This window comes from Diadema antillarum, unplaced genomic scaffold (assembly GCF_040938485.1).
Source record: "Diadema antillarum isolate AM-2024a unplaced genomic scaffold, OU_Dant_1.0 seq00000369_RagTag, whole genome shotgun sequence".
Lineage (NCBI taxonomy): Eukaryota > Metazoa > Echinodermata > Echinoidea > Diadematoida > Diadematidae > Diadema > Diadema antillarum.
The window spans coordinates 932,241-945,353 of NW_027271370.1; positions in this window are offsets into that span (position 1 = coordinate 932,241).

Here is a 13,113-nt window from a genome sequence, read left to right on the forward strand (position 1 = left end):
TTCGTAAATCTTCTGTAACATTGTGTGATATTTATGTATATGCCCTGCTTATTCTGTTCATCCAGTTATGTCCTGGGCTTTTATGTTTTGTATTTATGTATTCCTTTGTTCGATTTGTATATCAATAAAGTGATGAAATAAAAAAAAAAAAATTTACATACCTCATAAGTGAGATTCGTATCACTGATTGGTCAAAAGTATATCACGTGACAAGGTGTAGTCCCGTCTATCTTGCCTTAGGGTTTTCATGTAAGTGATAGAAAGGCAAAACCCTCGTGATAGAAAGGCAAAACCCTCGTGATAGAATTCGTAAACCCTCCGCGACTTTTGTACACATAACAAGTACACTAGACTTCGCGCGCGGTGTCCGCAACCCCTCCACCCAAAGACGTTCACTACGCGCATCGTATAAACGCATGCAAAATCATTTAACAACCCAATATCTGGGGAAGAAGTAGTAAAGCATATCAAGCTACTGAAAAATAACAAAAGCTCTGGAAGTGATTTGATAGTGAACGAGTGTTTGAAAAATAGCAGTGGTTCATTGATAGGTGTGTTAACTAAATTGTTTAATGTCATTCTTGATACAGGGATCATACCAACAGAATGGTCCATAGGTCTTATTCGTCCAATCTATAAAAAGAAAGGTTCCATTGATGATCCAGATAATTATCGCGGTATTTCATTGTTAAGTTGTGTTGAAAAACTATTTTCTTCCATTATAAATGAAAGACTCAATCAATATCTAAATTCCTTAGATCTCATTGGTGAAGAACAAGCAGGATTTCGAGAGAATTATTCCACAATTGACCACGTATTTGTGCTGCATTCTGTCATAGATTTGTACCTTTCCCAAAAGAAAAGATTATACTGCGCCTTCGTAGATTACAAAAAGGCATTTGATTCAATAGACAGAACATCTTTGTGGTATAAGCTTATACAAAACAACGTCAAGGGGAAAGTGTTCAGAGTAATATATAATATGTACTCCCATCTTAAATCTTGTGTAATAAGTAATAATGAGAGGTCTGGTTTTTTCAATTGCAATATGGGTGTCAGACAAGGTGAGAATTTATCCCCTCTTCTCTTTGCTATATATTTGAACGATTTTGAGTTATACATGAGAGAGAGATTCGATGGTGTTCATTTGTTACCAAAAAATATGAAGGAGCTCATGTTCGACAATGGCATAGACGTTCTTTTAAAACTTTATTCGCTTCTGTATGCAGACGATACGCTGATACTAGCAACAAGCGAAAACGAATTACAGTTGGCTTTAAATGCTCTCAGTGAATACTGTAAGTTATGGTCTCTCCAAGTCAATATCAGTAAAACGAAAGTGATTATTTTCTCGAGAGGAAAGGTCAGGAGATTTAAACCATTTATGTTTAACACAGAAATATTAGAAGTTGTTGATGAGTATACATATTTGGGAGTAGTGTTCAGCTACAGAAATAATTTCAAAAATGCCCAAGATAAACAAATCAGTCAAGCAAAGAGAGCCATGTATAACTTGTTGATAAAATCTAGAAAATTAAGGCTGCCTTTAGATATTCAATTAGATCTTTTTGATAAACTTGTTTTGCCAATTCTTATCTACGGAAGCGAGGTATGGGGTTACGAAAATCTAAAGCAAATTGAAGCCTTCCATACAAATTATTGTAAACAGGTGCTAAGATTAAGAAAAACTACAATGAACTGCATGGTCCTTGGTGAGCTTGGGAGATTTGAAATGTCGCGAACAATAAAGGAAAGAATGGTTAATTTTTGGTTCCGAACAATAAATGGTAAAGAAGTTAAAATATCTACGATTATGTGCAATATCCTAAAGCTTGTACACCAACATGACGTTTATTCCTCTCCATGGTTACTACACATCCAGAAAAGACTGTCGAATGTGTGGCAAGACTATGGACACTTGTCTATTAAGTGGCTGAGGCCAGCAATTAAACTCAGGCTTTGTGATTTGTATACTCAAAACTGGATGAATAAAGTTAATACTAGCACGCAGTGCATCAACTATAGGATTTTTAAGAGCTCCTTATCATTCGATTCTTATTTAACTAAATTGCCATGTTTTTATAGAACTTCACTCGCGAAATTTAGGTGTCTTAACCACCGTTTACCTGTAGTTTCTGGAAGATATAACGGAATTGAAAGACAAAACAGACTGTGTAGCTTTTGTAACCTGAGTCGGATAGGAGATGAATTTCATTATTTATTTGAATGCCCAAAGTTGGAGTCATGCAGAAAAAAGTTTGTCAAACCGTATTATAGGATCCGCCCAAATACATTGAAGATGAATCAATTATTCAATACAGAATGTAATAGGGAACTGCTAAATCTAGCTAAATTTTCGATAGAGATAATGCGCCCCTCAGAAAATAGTGCTACTGAAGTCACCTCATGCGCATAGTTTCAACCAGAGCCTCTCAGGCCTGGTATATTTGTATATATGCCTCCCTTTCATTTTCTCCATGGGAGCATCGCTCAAATGCCATTTAGAAGCATCATCTCTAAAATGAAATAATGAGAAATGTCCATTACTTTCAAATCTGCAGTCCCTCAAAATTCGAGCTATGGAAGCACCACTGAAGTGCCCTTCTCTCCATCTCTCCCTCTCTCCCTAGAGCTCTCTCTCTTTTGCCCCTGCTCTTTTGACCTTATAATATCACACCTTTGGGGGATGTGTCGAAGATCATCCCTTTTTCTTTTCTTTTCCTTTTTTGTTTGTTCACACTATTGATAGGGTTTGTATCTGCAATGCCATCATTTTCAAAAGATTACAATTTTTTGTTGAAAATTTTCAAATATTCCACCAAAGGTGTGCATCACATCGCTGAATTTCAGTTCTGAAAATGCATCATTATAGGCTCCCTCCCCGGCCCTTCGGTCCACCTCTCATAAACTTACACATTAAAGACGCGAATTATGTGGATCTATTTAAAGGTCACGAATAAGAACGGATTTAGCCATTTACATTTTCCCTGCATTTCTTCAATCTTTTTATCAAAAATTGCAAATATTCCACCATTAAGTGTGCACCAAATCAGATAATATAGATTATTCTGAGACTACAAAATCTCCCTCGCTTGGGGAGACATCATCTAAGTCCCCACCCCCCCCCCCCGACCTTTGTTCGACCTCCAAGTCAGTTATTCAGTGCACCGTAGATAGGTAAACTGAAAGAAAGGAAGAATGACGTCCAGTCACAATTAATGCGGGAATGAATGTGTCTCTTTATTCTGGTATAAATCATACCGAGTTTCAATCATCATATTAATCGCAATCAAAATAATTATCAAACACTCCTTCTCATCAACACAATGTGAATGACACATGCAAATATGCTGATATGAATACCTATGATAACAATTATTACTCTTCATCAGTGTAATAGATAATTTACCTTGCTCAATATGATGCCTGATTTATATCTCAAAGAGTCTCTTAAAATCAAAGGTTTATAACACTTACTCATAACAATCAATCTTATTGTTCCTTCGCAGTAAGAGTGCATGGTATTATCTGCCTCCCTTCTATTTTCTCCTTTTTAGGGCGCATACAGAGTAAAAGATGTATACTTTGGACCTAATTTCGGCATTTAGAATCAAGTATCATTCCTGCCTATAAGACTAAATGTGAATGAAAAATTCTCTTTTTTATCCAATCTGCAGTCCCTCATAATTTGAGCTATAAGAATGATATAGGGAGTATCATATAAACCATGCGTTCGATATATGCATGGGGGTGCTCACAGCTTCAGAGCCCCCTCCCTCTCCACTCCCTCTCTCTCCCTCTCTCTCAGCCCTTCTCTTGGTTGGTTTTATTTATACGATGTATATATAGGCTAATATGATTTTCTCTAGAACAACCAACAAGAATCATTGCGGCGGCCAATAGAATTATCCTTCAAGTCTTTCTATACAGTCAGAAAAGCTGCAGAACATTATTTATTTCTTCTTTTGAGTCGAGTTATTTTCATTTCTTTTTTTTTTTTTTTTTGGGGGGGGGGGGGGGGGGGGGGGAGAGATGGGGGCTGCCGGGGATGGGGTATAGACTTCTTGATACGCGTGAGCTTTTTCTCTGTGTTGCACTTTTAAAATTTACTGATGAATTAACATGGACCAATGGATGAGTGGTATTCTCTTTATGATGCACGGACATGAGGAAGAATAGCCCTTTTGGCTGAATCATGTGTGCCGTGCTGAAGTAAATAAATGAAAAGAAATGAAATGAAATGAAATAAATGTATTATTATCAGCACTCTTCTTCTTAGTATCATTATCATCTTATTTTTATTATCGTGATCTTTGTCGCCGTCACCGATACATTTTCACATTTTCTGATCCCTAAAACTTTCAGCGTCTCTTGCTAGATATAACGAAATAAAAATGTTGATTACCGTGCCCTGACATGAGTGCTTCATAGAAAAATATTCCGGCATAAAATCGGCCATGTGTACTGATGTGTGTGTGTGTGTGTGTGTGTGTGTGTGTGTGCGTGTGTGTGTGTGTATGTGTGTGTGTGTGTGTCTGTGTGTGTGTGTCTGTGTGTGTGTGTGTGTGTGTGTGTGTGTATGTGTGTGTGTGTGTGTGTGTGTGTGTGCGTGTGTGTGTGTGTGTGTGTGTGTGTGTGTGTGTGTGTTTTGGGGGGTTGTTCCTGACCGCGAGATCGTCTCTTTTGGCCGCAAATTACACCACACCTCCAGGTCTGATAAATGCGAGGACTTGTCTGGGATACGCCCACAGAACTCTTACACATAGAAGAATCACACCCATTCACAACCCGCTGAGCTCGGTGTCGCCACCGCGCGCCCCGGATGTGACGCCTCAGTGCACACGCCGCCATGTTGCTTAGCGGAACCTACCTCCGCAGCTCCGGAGCCTCGCGGGTACGGTACGGTCAACTCACTGATCGGGCAGTATGACAGCCGCTATAGCCCTTGATATTTACTTGAACTTGTAAACTGTCAAACTGGTACTTCTCAATCCAGCGTTGACCACAGATTCATGTACTCATTTATGTTATTTATTTCACACTCTTCCCTGAAAGTTGTCTGTATTGAAACAGGTGTTTTTTTCCCTTTTGGATAGATCTATTTGACTTCGGAGACGTGATCTGCTTTGGTATAAAATAATCTAAGACGCGCGCCTGTCCTTGTCTGTGTCCTGCCATTTTCCTGATACCCCTCTCAACCCTATGTCTTGCATTTTCCCCCTCCAATGATATTGTAAGAAGATGTGTGTTCGTGCTTTTGATTTTTCTCCCATTAAACAGGTCAAATTAAATTTCCAGTCAGTCCAGTTTTAAAAATCAATGATTTGTGGATATGATCATGTAATACATCTTCCCCATCTGACATATACTTGTTCAACATATTAGAAATTTGGAAGACAACATCACCTTAATTATATATATTCCTGCTGTTATCATTATCATTAGTAGTGTGTAGTACAATGTAGTTATCACTATTGCACATATTGGTATAGGAAGCAATAGGCCTATAGGCATATATACACTGTATATCTGTATACATGAAATAAAACAGAAATCGAGTTCATGCTAATCACCGACAATTTATTTCACCACACCAATTTTTGAGCGATTTGCAACAACACTTGAGAAAGAGCGAATCGCTCAAATATTTGTGTGCTGTAAATAAATTGTTGGTGATCAACATGAACTTGGTTCCTGTTTTACTTTCGATATCATGATATTGCTGCACCAACATGTAGACTACCCGGTACTCAATCAATATATATATATATATATATATATATATATATATATAATTATCTATGTATGTATATATGTTTTATATATATATATATATATATATATATATATATATGTATTCACACACTCACACACACACATTACAAACATGAACTCCTTTCAAGATTGTCTTCCCACAAAAAAACAGAAAGTTAAGTTGGACAGAGTTAATTTTCCTGATTTTTTACAATTTATTTGACATTTATCAAGGTCAAAGTTGATTGCTGAGAATCAACCACAGTACAGTGATATACCATTTGCTTGAAGTACGAGTACCATTATCATACCTAATACGGCGGCTATAATCACAGGCAGTACATGCGTCAGGAACATGTTATGCAAATGATAGGCAAGACCACCAGTGTCCCAAATTTGTGACAACTATTGTAATCACAAAAGCAAATGCATATATACATCTATAATGGACATGCACTAGGGCAACAACATAAAATTCATGAATAATGAACACTGTCTGGCAAGATTATCTAAGGCAATGCAGGCTGTACATCAATATAGTGCACAATTTCACTTGCCCTTGATAGCTTCAAGCGTGATTCAACAAGAAAATCCTAATGAGTGTAAAAACGCACTATGGTATAGTATGAAAACATATTGTGTTGATCCGCATGCACTATGGCAATATAAATCTACGAATTATGGACACTGAAAAGAACACCAAAGGCATTCCTGGTAAGAGTATTAAAGGCAATACATTTGTAAATGTAAGATTTCACTTGTACTTGTTAGCTCAGCATGATTCAAAATTAAATCCTTAGTAATGAGTTTAACAAAAACTACCCCATACACTGTATAGTATGAAAATATAATTTGGTAACAACATGTAAGCAAAACAAGTATCACAGATATATACAACAAATGTTGTATATCACGAAAGCAAATGCCTGTATAATCAACTATCATGCAATATAGCAACAACATAAAATCCATAAATAATGAACACTGTCGGGCAAGAATATCAAATGCATTCTTGGTATAACAATATCAACTAAAGGCAATACATGAACATCTGTATAATGCAAGATTTCACACACACCCGTTTGCTTCAAACGAAATTCAAAGTGAAATCTAAAGAGTGTGAAAACATACTACACTGTATCTCAAAGTATGTACATGTAGGTAAAACAAGTGTCACAAATATGACAACTACATGTCTTGTATATCATAAAAGCAAATGCATGTACAATCACTTAGCATACAATATGGCAGCAAAATAAAACCATGAATAATGGACACTGGCAAGAATATAAAAAAAAATATCAAAGGCAATACTGTATAATCCATGATTTCACTTGCACTCAAGGGCGTACCGAGGGGGGGTGTTTTGGGTGTTCAAACACCCCCCTTTGCCAAAAGGGGGGTGTTTAAGGTGTTCAAACACCCCCCTTGGGCAAAAGGGAGGTGTTTGAGCTATTCAACACCCCTCTTCAGCAATGCTTAGATGTTGACAAATGAAACAAAAGCTGTCTTTACCGCTTTTATTTCCGTTTTGAATTCCGCCTTTCCTTTCTTTTGCGTTCATTTTCTCTCTCTCTCTCTCTCTTCCTTGTTTTTATGTTTGTGTGGATGATGATACATTATGGAGTTACATAATATTATACACACTAAAGAACTCGTGTACAGTACGTGTTAATACTACGTTACTGCACCGCGCGCGAAGCTGACGCGCAAACAGTAGACATTCCCGATCCCTGCTTTGCTTTCTGACCGAATCGCGAAGATACATTGCGATAATGTTCACCGTTTACCGGTATTATACTGTACTCGGTACCGTAAATTGTGTATGATGCATAATATTATGTGTGTACAATGCATGCTGCGCTGCAGCCTATTATAGGCACATTGCATGCTAAGTCAGTAGTATCAACTACCAACACCCAGGTAACATGCCCATATGGGTTGCATATGGGCCCAATATGGGTTTGAATATGGGTCCCACATGGGTATGCCCATATGGGACCCCTAGGATTTTGCACCCAAGATTTACATGGGACCCATATGGGCGATCCCAGATGGCCCATATGAGTTCCCGCTGGGGCCCATGTGGGTAATGTATGTGGTAAATATGTGGGCACTATGAGGGTTTTCCCATATGGGCTTTAGCTGGGAAATCATCATGGGTCCCACATGGGTATGCCCATATGGGGCCCCTAGGATTTTGCACCCAAGATTTACATGGGACCCATATGGGCAATCCCAAATGACACATATGGGTTCCTTGTGGGACCCATCTGGGCAACGTATGTGGTAAATATGTGGGCACTGTGTGGGTTATCCCATATGGGCTTTGTGTGGGGTTTCATCATGGGTCCCACATGGGTTCGCCCATATGGGGCCCCTAGGATTTTGCACCTAAGATTTACATGGGACCCATATGGGCGATCCCAAATGACACATATGGGTTCCTTGTGGGACCCATCTGGGCAACGTATGTGGTAAATATGTGGGCACCATGTGGGTTATCCTATATGGGCTTTTGGTGGGGTTTCATCATGGGTCCCACATGGGTATGCCCATATGGGGCCCCTAGTATTTTGCACCCTAGATTTACATGGGACCCATGTGGGCAATCCAAAATGACCCATATGGGTTCCCAATGGGACCCATCTTGGTAATGTATGTGGTAAATATGTGGGCACCATCTGGGTTCCCCATATGGGCTTTTGATGGGGTTTCACCATGGGTCCCACATGGGTATGCATATATGGGGCCCTAGGAATTTGCACCCAAGATTTACATGGGACCCACATGGGGGATCCAAGATGGTACATATAGGTACACCGTGGGTCCCATCTGGGTAATTTGGCTAACATTTTTGCAAACGGTGAGTTTACCATATCGTGTCTTTAACCTATGGAACAGGCCTACCTCATTATGATTAACCACAGCTTGCCCAGCGGCAATGGCAGGAGACACTGGCACGTTGAGTTGATGGAAAACTGACACCAAACCTCTGTTATGAGCAGTCCACTTATTGTGTAGATTTTGTGTTTATTTCTTCGATGAACAGCCCTAGTAAGGTGGCACATCTTCGAAATCTACCTAAATACCATGTAAACATACTGTAAATACACTGTACATCCACCACCACCAATGACCTACACATAGAGAAGTATTATTCCCCTCAATTCACTCTTGAATGTATGTAGTCAATAGATCAAGTATCTTATTCTCAAAGTGAATATACAAGTACAGTGTATTTGTGCATTGTTCTAATTGAAAACTGTTGACCTGTGTCCCTCAGCTGGATATAGGCATTCATATAATATTACTTGATAAACAAGCGTAAAAGCTATAAATGGTGAGATCTTTTTAACAGCTTCTGTAAGGGGAAAATACCCAAACTAAACATGTTGATTGAGTGAATGCAGCAATATGAAAAGAACAGTTCAGTAAGGTTTGAAGAAAATTGCACAATTCTGTCAAAAATTATGCACTTTTGAAATTTTGGTATGCTATCTAATTCTCCCTAAACCTGTGCTGCAAACCGCCTCTGTTTTTGTCCATCCTGCTATTTTATTCCACTGTTCTGATTTCTTATAAAATATTGTGTAGACCTTAAAATGTGTGCTGCGTGAAGTCTTGCTGTGTTTTTCCATCTTTTCTCTTCGCCAGATCTGCAAGGACAGAGGAAGAAATATATTCACGAAATTACAATCTTCATATAGAATGTGTTACACATGTTATTCATCAGAAATATTGCTAGATTCAATTATTGAGAGATACAAAATCAGTCCAAGGATAAATATAGTTGTTATACATGCAGAGCAAAGGAAATTACAACAATTACGAATTAGGATAAACGACTTAGAACATTGCATAATAAGTTACTGCTTGAGGGTGAGTAGAAAGATATCAACTTACACCTCATCTCATTACGTAGGATTTTTTTTTTTGAATGAATCTTTTAATTCATTTGATTGTAAAACAAACCCAGGAAGATCAAAGGACAAGTTTTGATTATCCATGAAATGGTAAATGACAATTAAGATTTAGGAGAAGCTATAATTTGAGTAAATTTTGAGTATAATTTGATTAAGTGAACAGAAAGACAGACACAGACAAAGGAATATGTGTATACATAAAAAAAAGATTGCGAGTGGTCAATAAATATTTTGGACAAACGATATGAAGTTAAACCTACAATTAATTGCTATTTACTCGATATTGACTACCAGTAGGGCCTTTTGAAATTAAATCTATTTAAGCTTATAATCTGGTATGATTTATAAACCTATATATGACTTATTTCTTAGAAAGGATTTGAGATAACAATACACTATAGATAGCCTTTAAACCCCCCAAACTATCTTGCAATTGTACTTCTATCATAAGAGGGAATGCATTATGGTTATCAATTACCTCTTTAGAGAAGGAGTAATACAACTTAAACAACATAAATAATTTATAGTAGATAGAAAAAAAATATGCCAACTAGAGCTATGATGACACAAATATCAGTAGGCCTATGCTTGTTTTCATATATTTCCAAATGCCACTGCTATACTGATTACTATACTGTGAAACGTATATACTGTGTTTAAAGTGTTACGTACACGTTATACACATCTCTGATAATACAGGAGCATGGAAATCGCAGTTAGGCTTCACTCATATCTCCTCCTAAATACATTTTATGCATGTCACAGTAAAACTAACTGCAGTATTTCTGAAGCTAAGCCTCTTTCTCACACGCTTAGTATTTGGTAACTGCAAAATACTTGTGCTTTCCAGTTAAAATTGTCAGGACATACAGTCAATCTAGTAATAGAGCCAAGCTAAATATGCATATGTCTTCCACTCATTTGAGAATTGGTGTTTTCTTATGGAATCAGGGAGGTGAGTCTCCCTGCAGTGGAATGTGACCTTTGTGACTTTATTATAACCCAAACAACTGACCACAGCCTTCTGCGGAGATGCTGTGGAGTTGGGGAGTTGAATGACCTTGCCAGCTCCTCATACTAAGTACCGTACGGTGTGGGTGTGTTTAGATGGTTCAGGATTGAATACTACACAGCTGTACTACCACTACTGTGTGGGACGTGTTCATACCAATGCATTACACAGTACTGCGCATAAACTTATTCTCCACTTGGGCTTTCGTGGTGAACCCGAAAATAGCGAGTCTAGTTTTTTTAATGTTTCCATTATAATACATGTATGTAAAAACGTAATTTCTGATTTGATATCACCATAATGTATACTTTACTTTAAACTATGAGTGAACTGCAATTGCAATCACTGAGTGCTTTCAGCAGCTCCCTTTGTTTCAATACAGCTCACAGCTAGTGTTTTCCCTCATTGCAATTATTTGTAAAATTTCGTATGCGTAAATGCTTTCTCAAATACTGTTACTGCATTTTTTTTTAAAATGAAGCTCAATGGTATGAAGTATTGAAATGAAAATGCAATAATGCTAGACAGGTTGAGCGGTATACAGCATTGATTTCTATACACAGAGTACGAGATTAAACCCCAAATCAAATCTATAAAGCAATATTGACATAAGAATTAAACAAAATCATATAACACAGCAGGCATATAACCTTAGAATACACCTCTCTATCAACATGACTTGTGTATAATTCTATGGATGATCCATTGAGGCAACATGCTCACATACCATCCCAACTTACATATTTGTTATATTGCCTATATAGCTTGCCGACTTGGGATCATATTGAAAACTTTCGGTCATCTGCGAAGCCGCGCTTCCGCGCGAACGCTACAACACGTAAAACGGGTCAAAAATCGACTCATTTTCCCACAAAATCTGCCATAACTTTTAAACTATTTAAGAAGCAAACTTGGGGCGCCCGGATTCTGAATGTAGACACTTTAGGGATTATTTATGTGTATATATCATTATTGTAACATTTGTAGTCGTGACGCAAATTTGATCAGAAAAGTACCTTTGAAGTAGATTTGTCTATGGCGAACAGTCCAAATTTGACGAATTTTAGCATAATTTGCCGTCTTGCAATTCTTCCACACGGGATATCTCGAGAACGGAAAGTCGCACGAACTTGGGGCGCACGGTTTTAGAAAGTAGAGATTCTGCCCATTTTTGTGATATAAGAATCTTGTTCATTGGTTGAGCAGTCCTGACGCAAATAAGCAGTAAAGCTAGACTACCCAGTCACAATTGCTGTCATAGGGAACGTGTACAATCCAGACAGAGCTATCACGTGACGAGACTACCAACGAAAATTTGAGCCGTTGACCTTCACTGTCTGCCGTCGTCAGCAGTGTGAATTCCTGTGATTTCAAGCTTTTGTTTCTCGCCAAATATCATTTTCAATGCAATATCAAGATACGGTTGTATGTGAGACATTATCTAGATACGTAGCAGCCTTATGAGCAATATAACTGCTAAGTTTGGGAGCAAAAACAACCAAATATATTTCACATTCCTTCTCATTTTTCGATGATGGCTCTAGTCGGACTGGTGCATTTTCTTCGGAGGTGGTAATAATGTAAGTAGTTGCAACGGTCGCTTGCCACCTGCTGTCTGCAATCGGGTGCTTATATACACGTGTTGTGCACAGGTAATCAACTGAAATAATGTTGTAAAGGAATGATAAGGTCCTAGATTATATCTCAACTGTAGATTTTACCCGATTTCTGCTGCCTACACACAACACACTACGCGTGAAATTATGTGAACATGATGTCCCTCCACGCACGGTGCTGCAGGCCACCCCCATTAACGTGTCGACTAGCCACTCGCCCCACACGCACTCACTTTCTCCAGCGTCTGCTACGTCGGATTTTCTGCGTGAATTAGGGCGAAAGTTTTCAATATGTAGCTTTTTCAATAACTCGCAATCAACATCTTTACCTGAAATACAACATGCTGACAAAAATAAGTTTATAACAAATAAAGACAGAATAAACTGACCAGAAAGAATATAAATTATTAGTGGAAAAGTGAGCAAAGAAAATGGGATTCCATCGGGATTCGACCCGAGACCTCCGGATTGCTAGACCGGTGCTCTACCGACTGAGCTATAGAAAGCCCTAGTACAGTGTTCGTCCCAGAAACCCTTAATTCTCAATGCTCGGGTGGTCAGAAGCTATAGCAGTGTGTTTGTGTGTAACACACACGCACACACTTGAACCTGGCATAAACCCGAAGGATAATTCAACTTGGGGATAAATGCGAGGGATCACCGAAGTGATGCAGCTTTTTGAGTTTGTAACAAATAAAGACAGAATAAACTGACCAGAAAGAATATAAATTATTAGTGGAAAAGTGAGCAAAGAAAATGGGATTCCATCGGGATTCGAACCCGAGACCTCCGGATTGCTAGACCG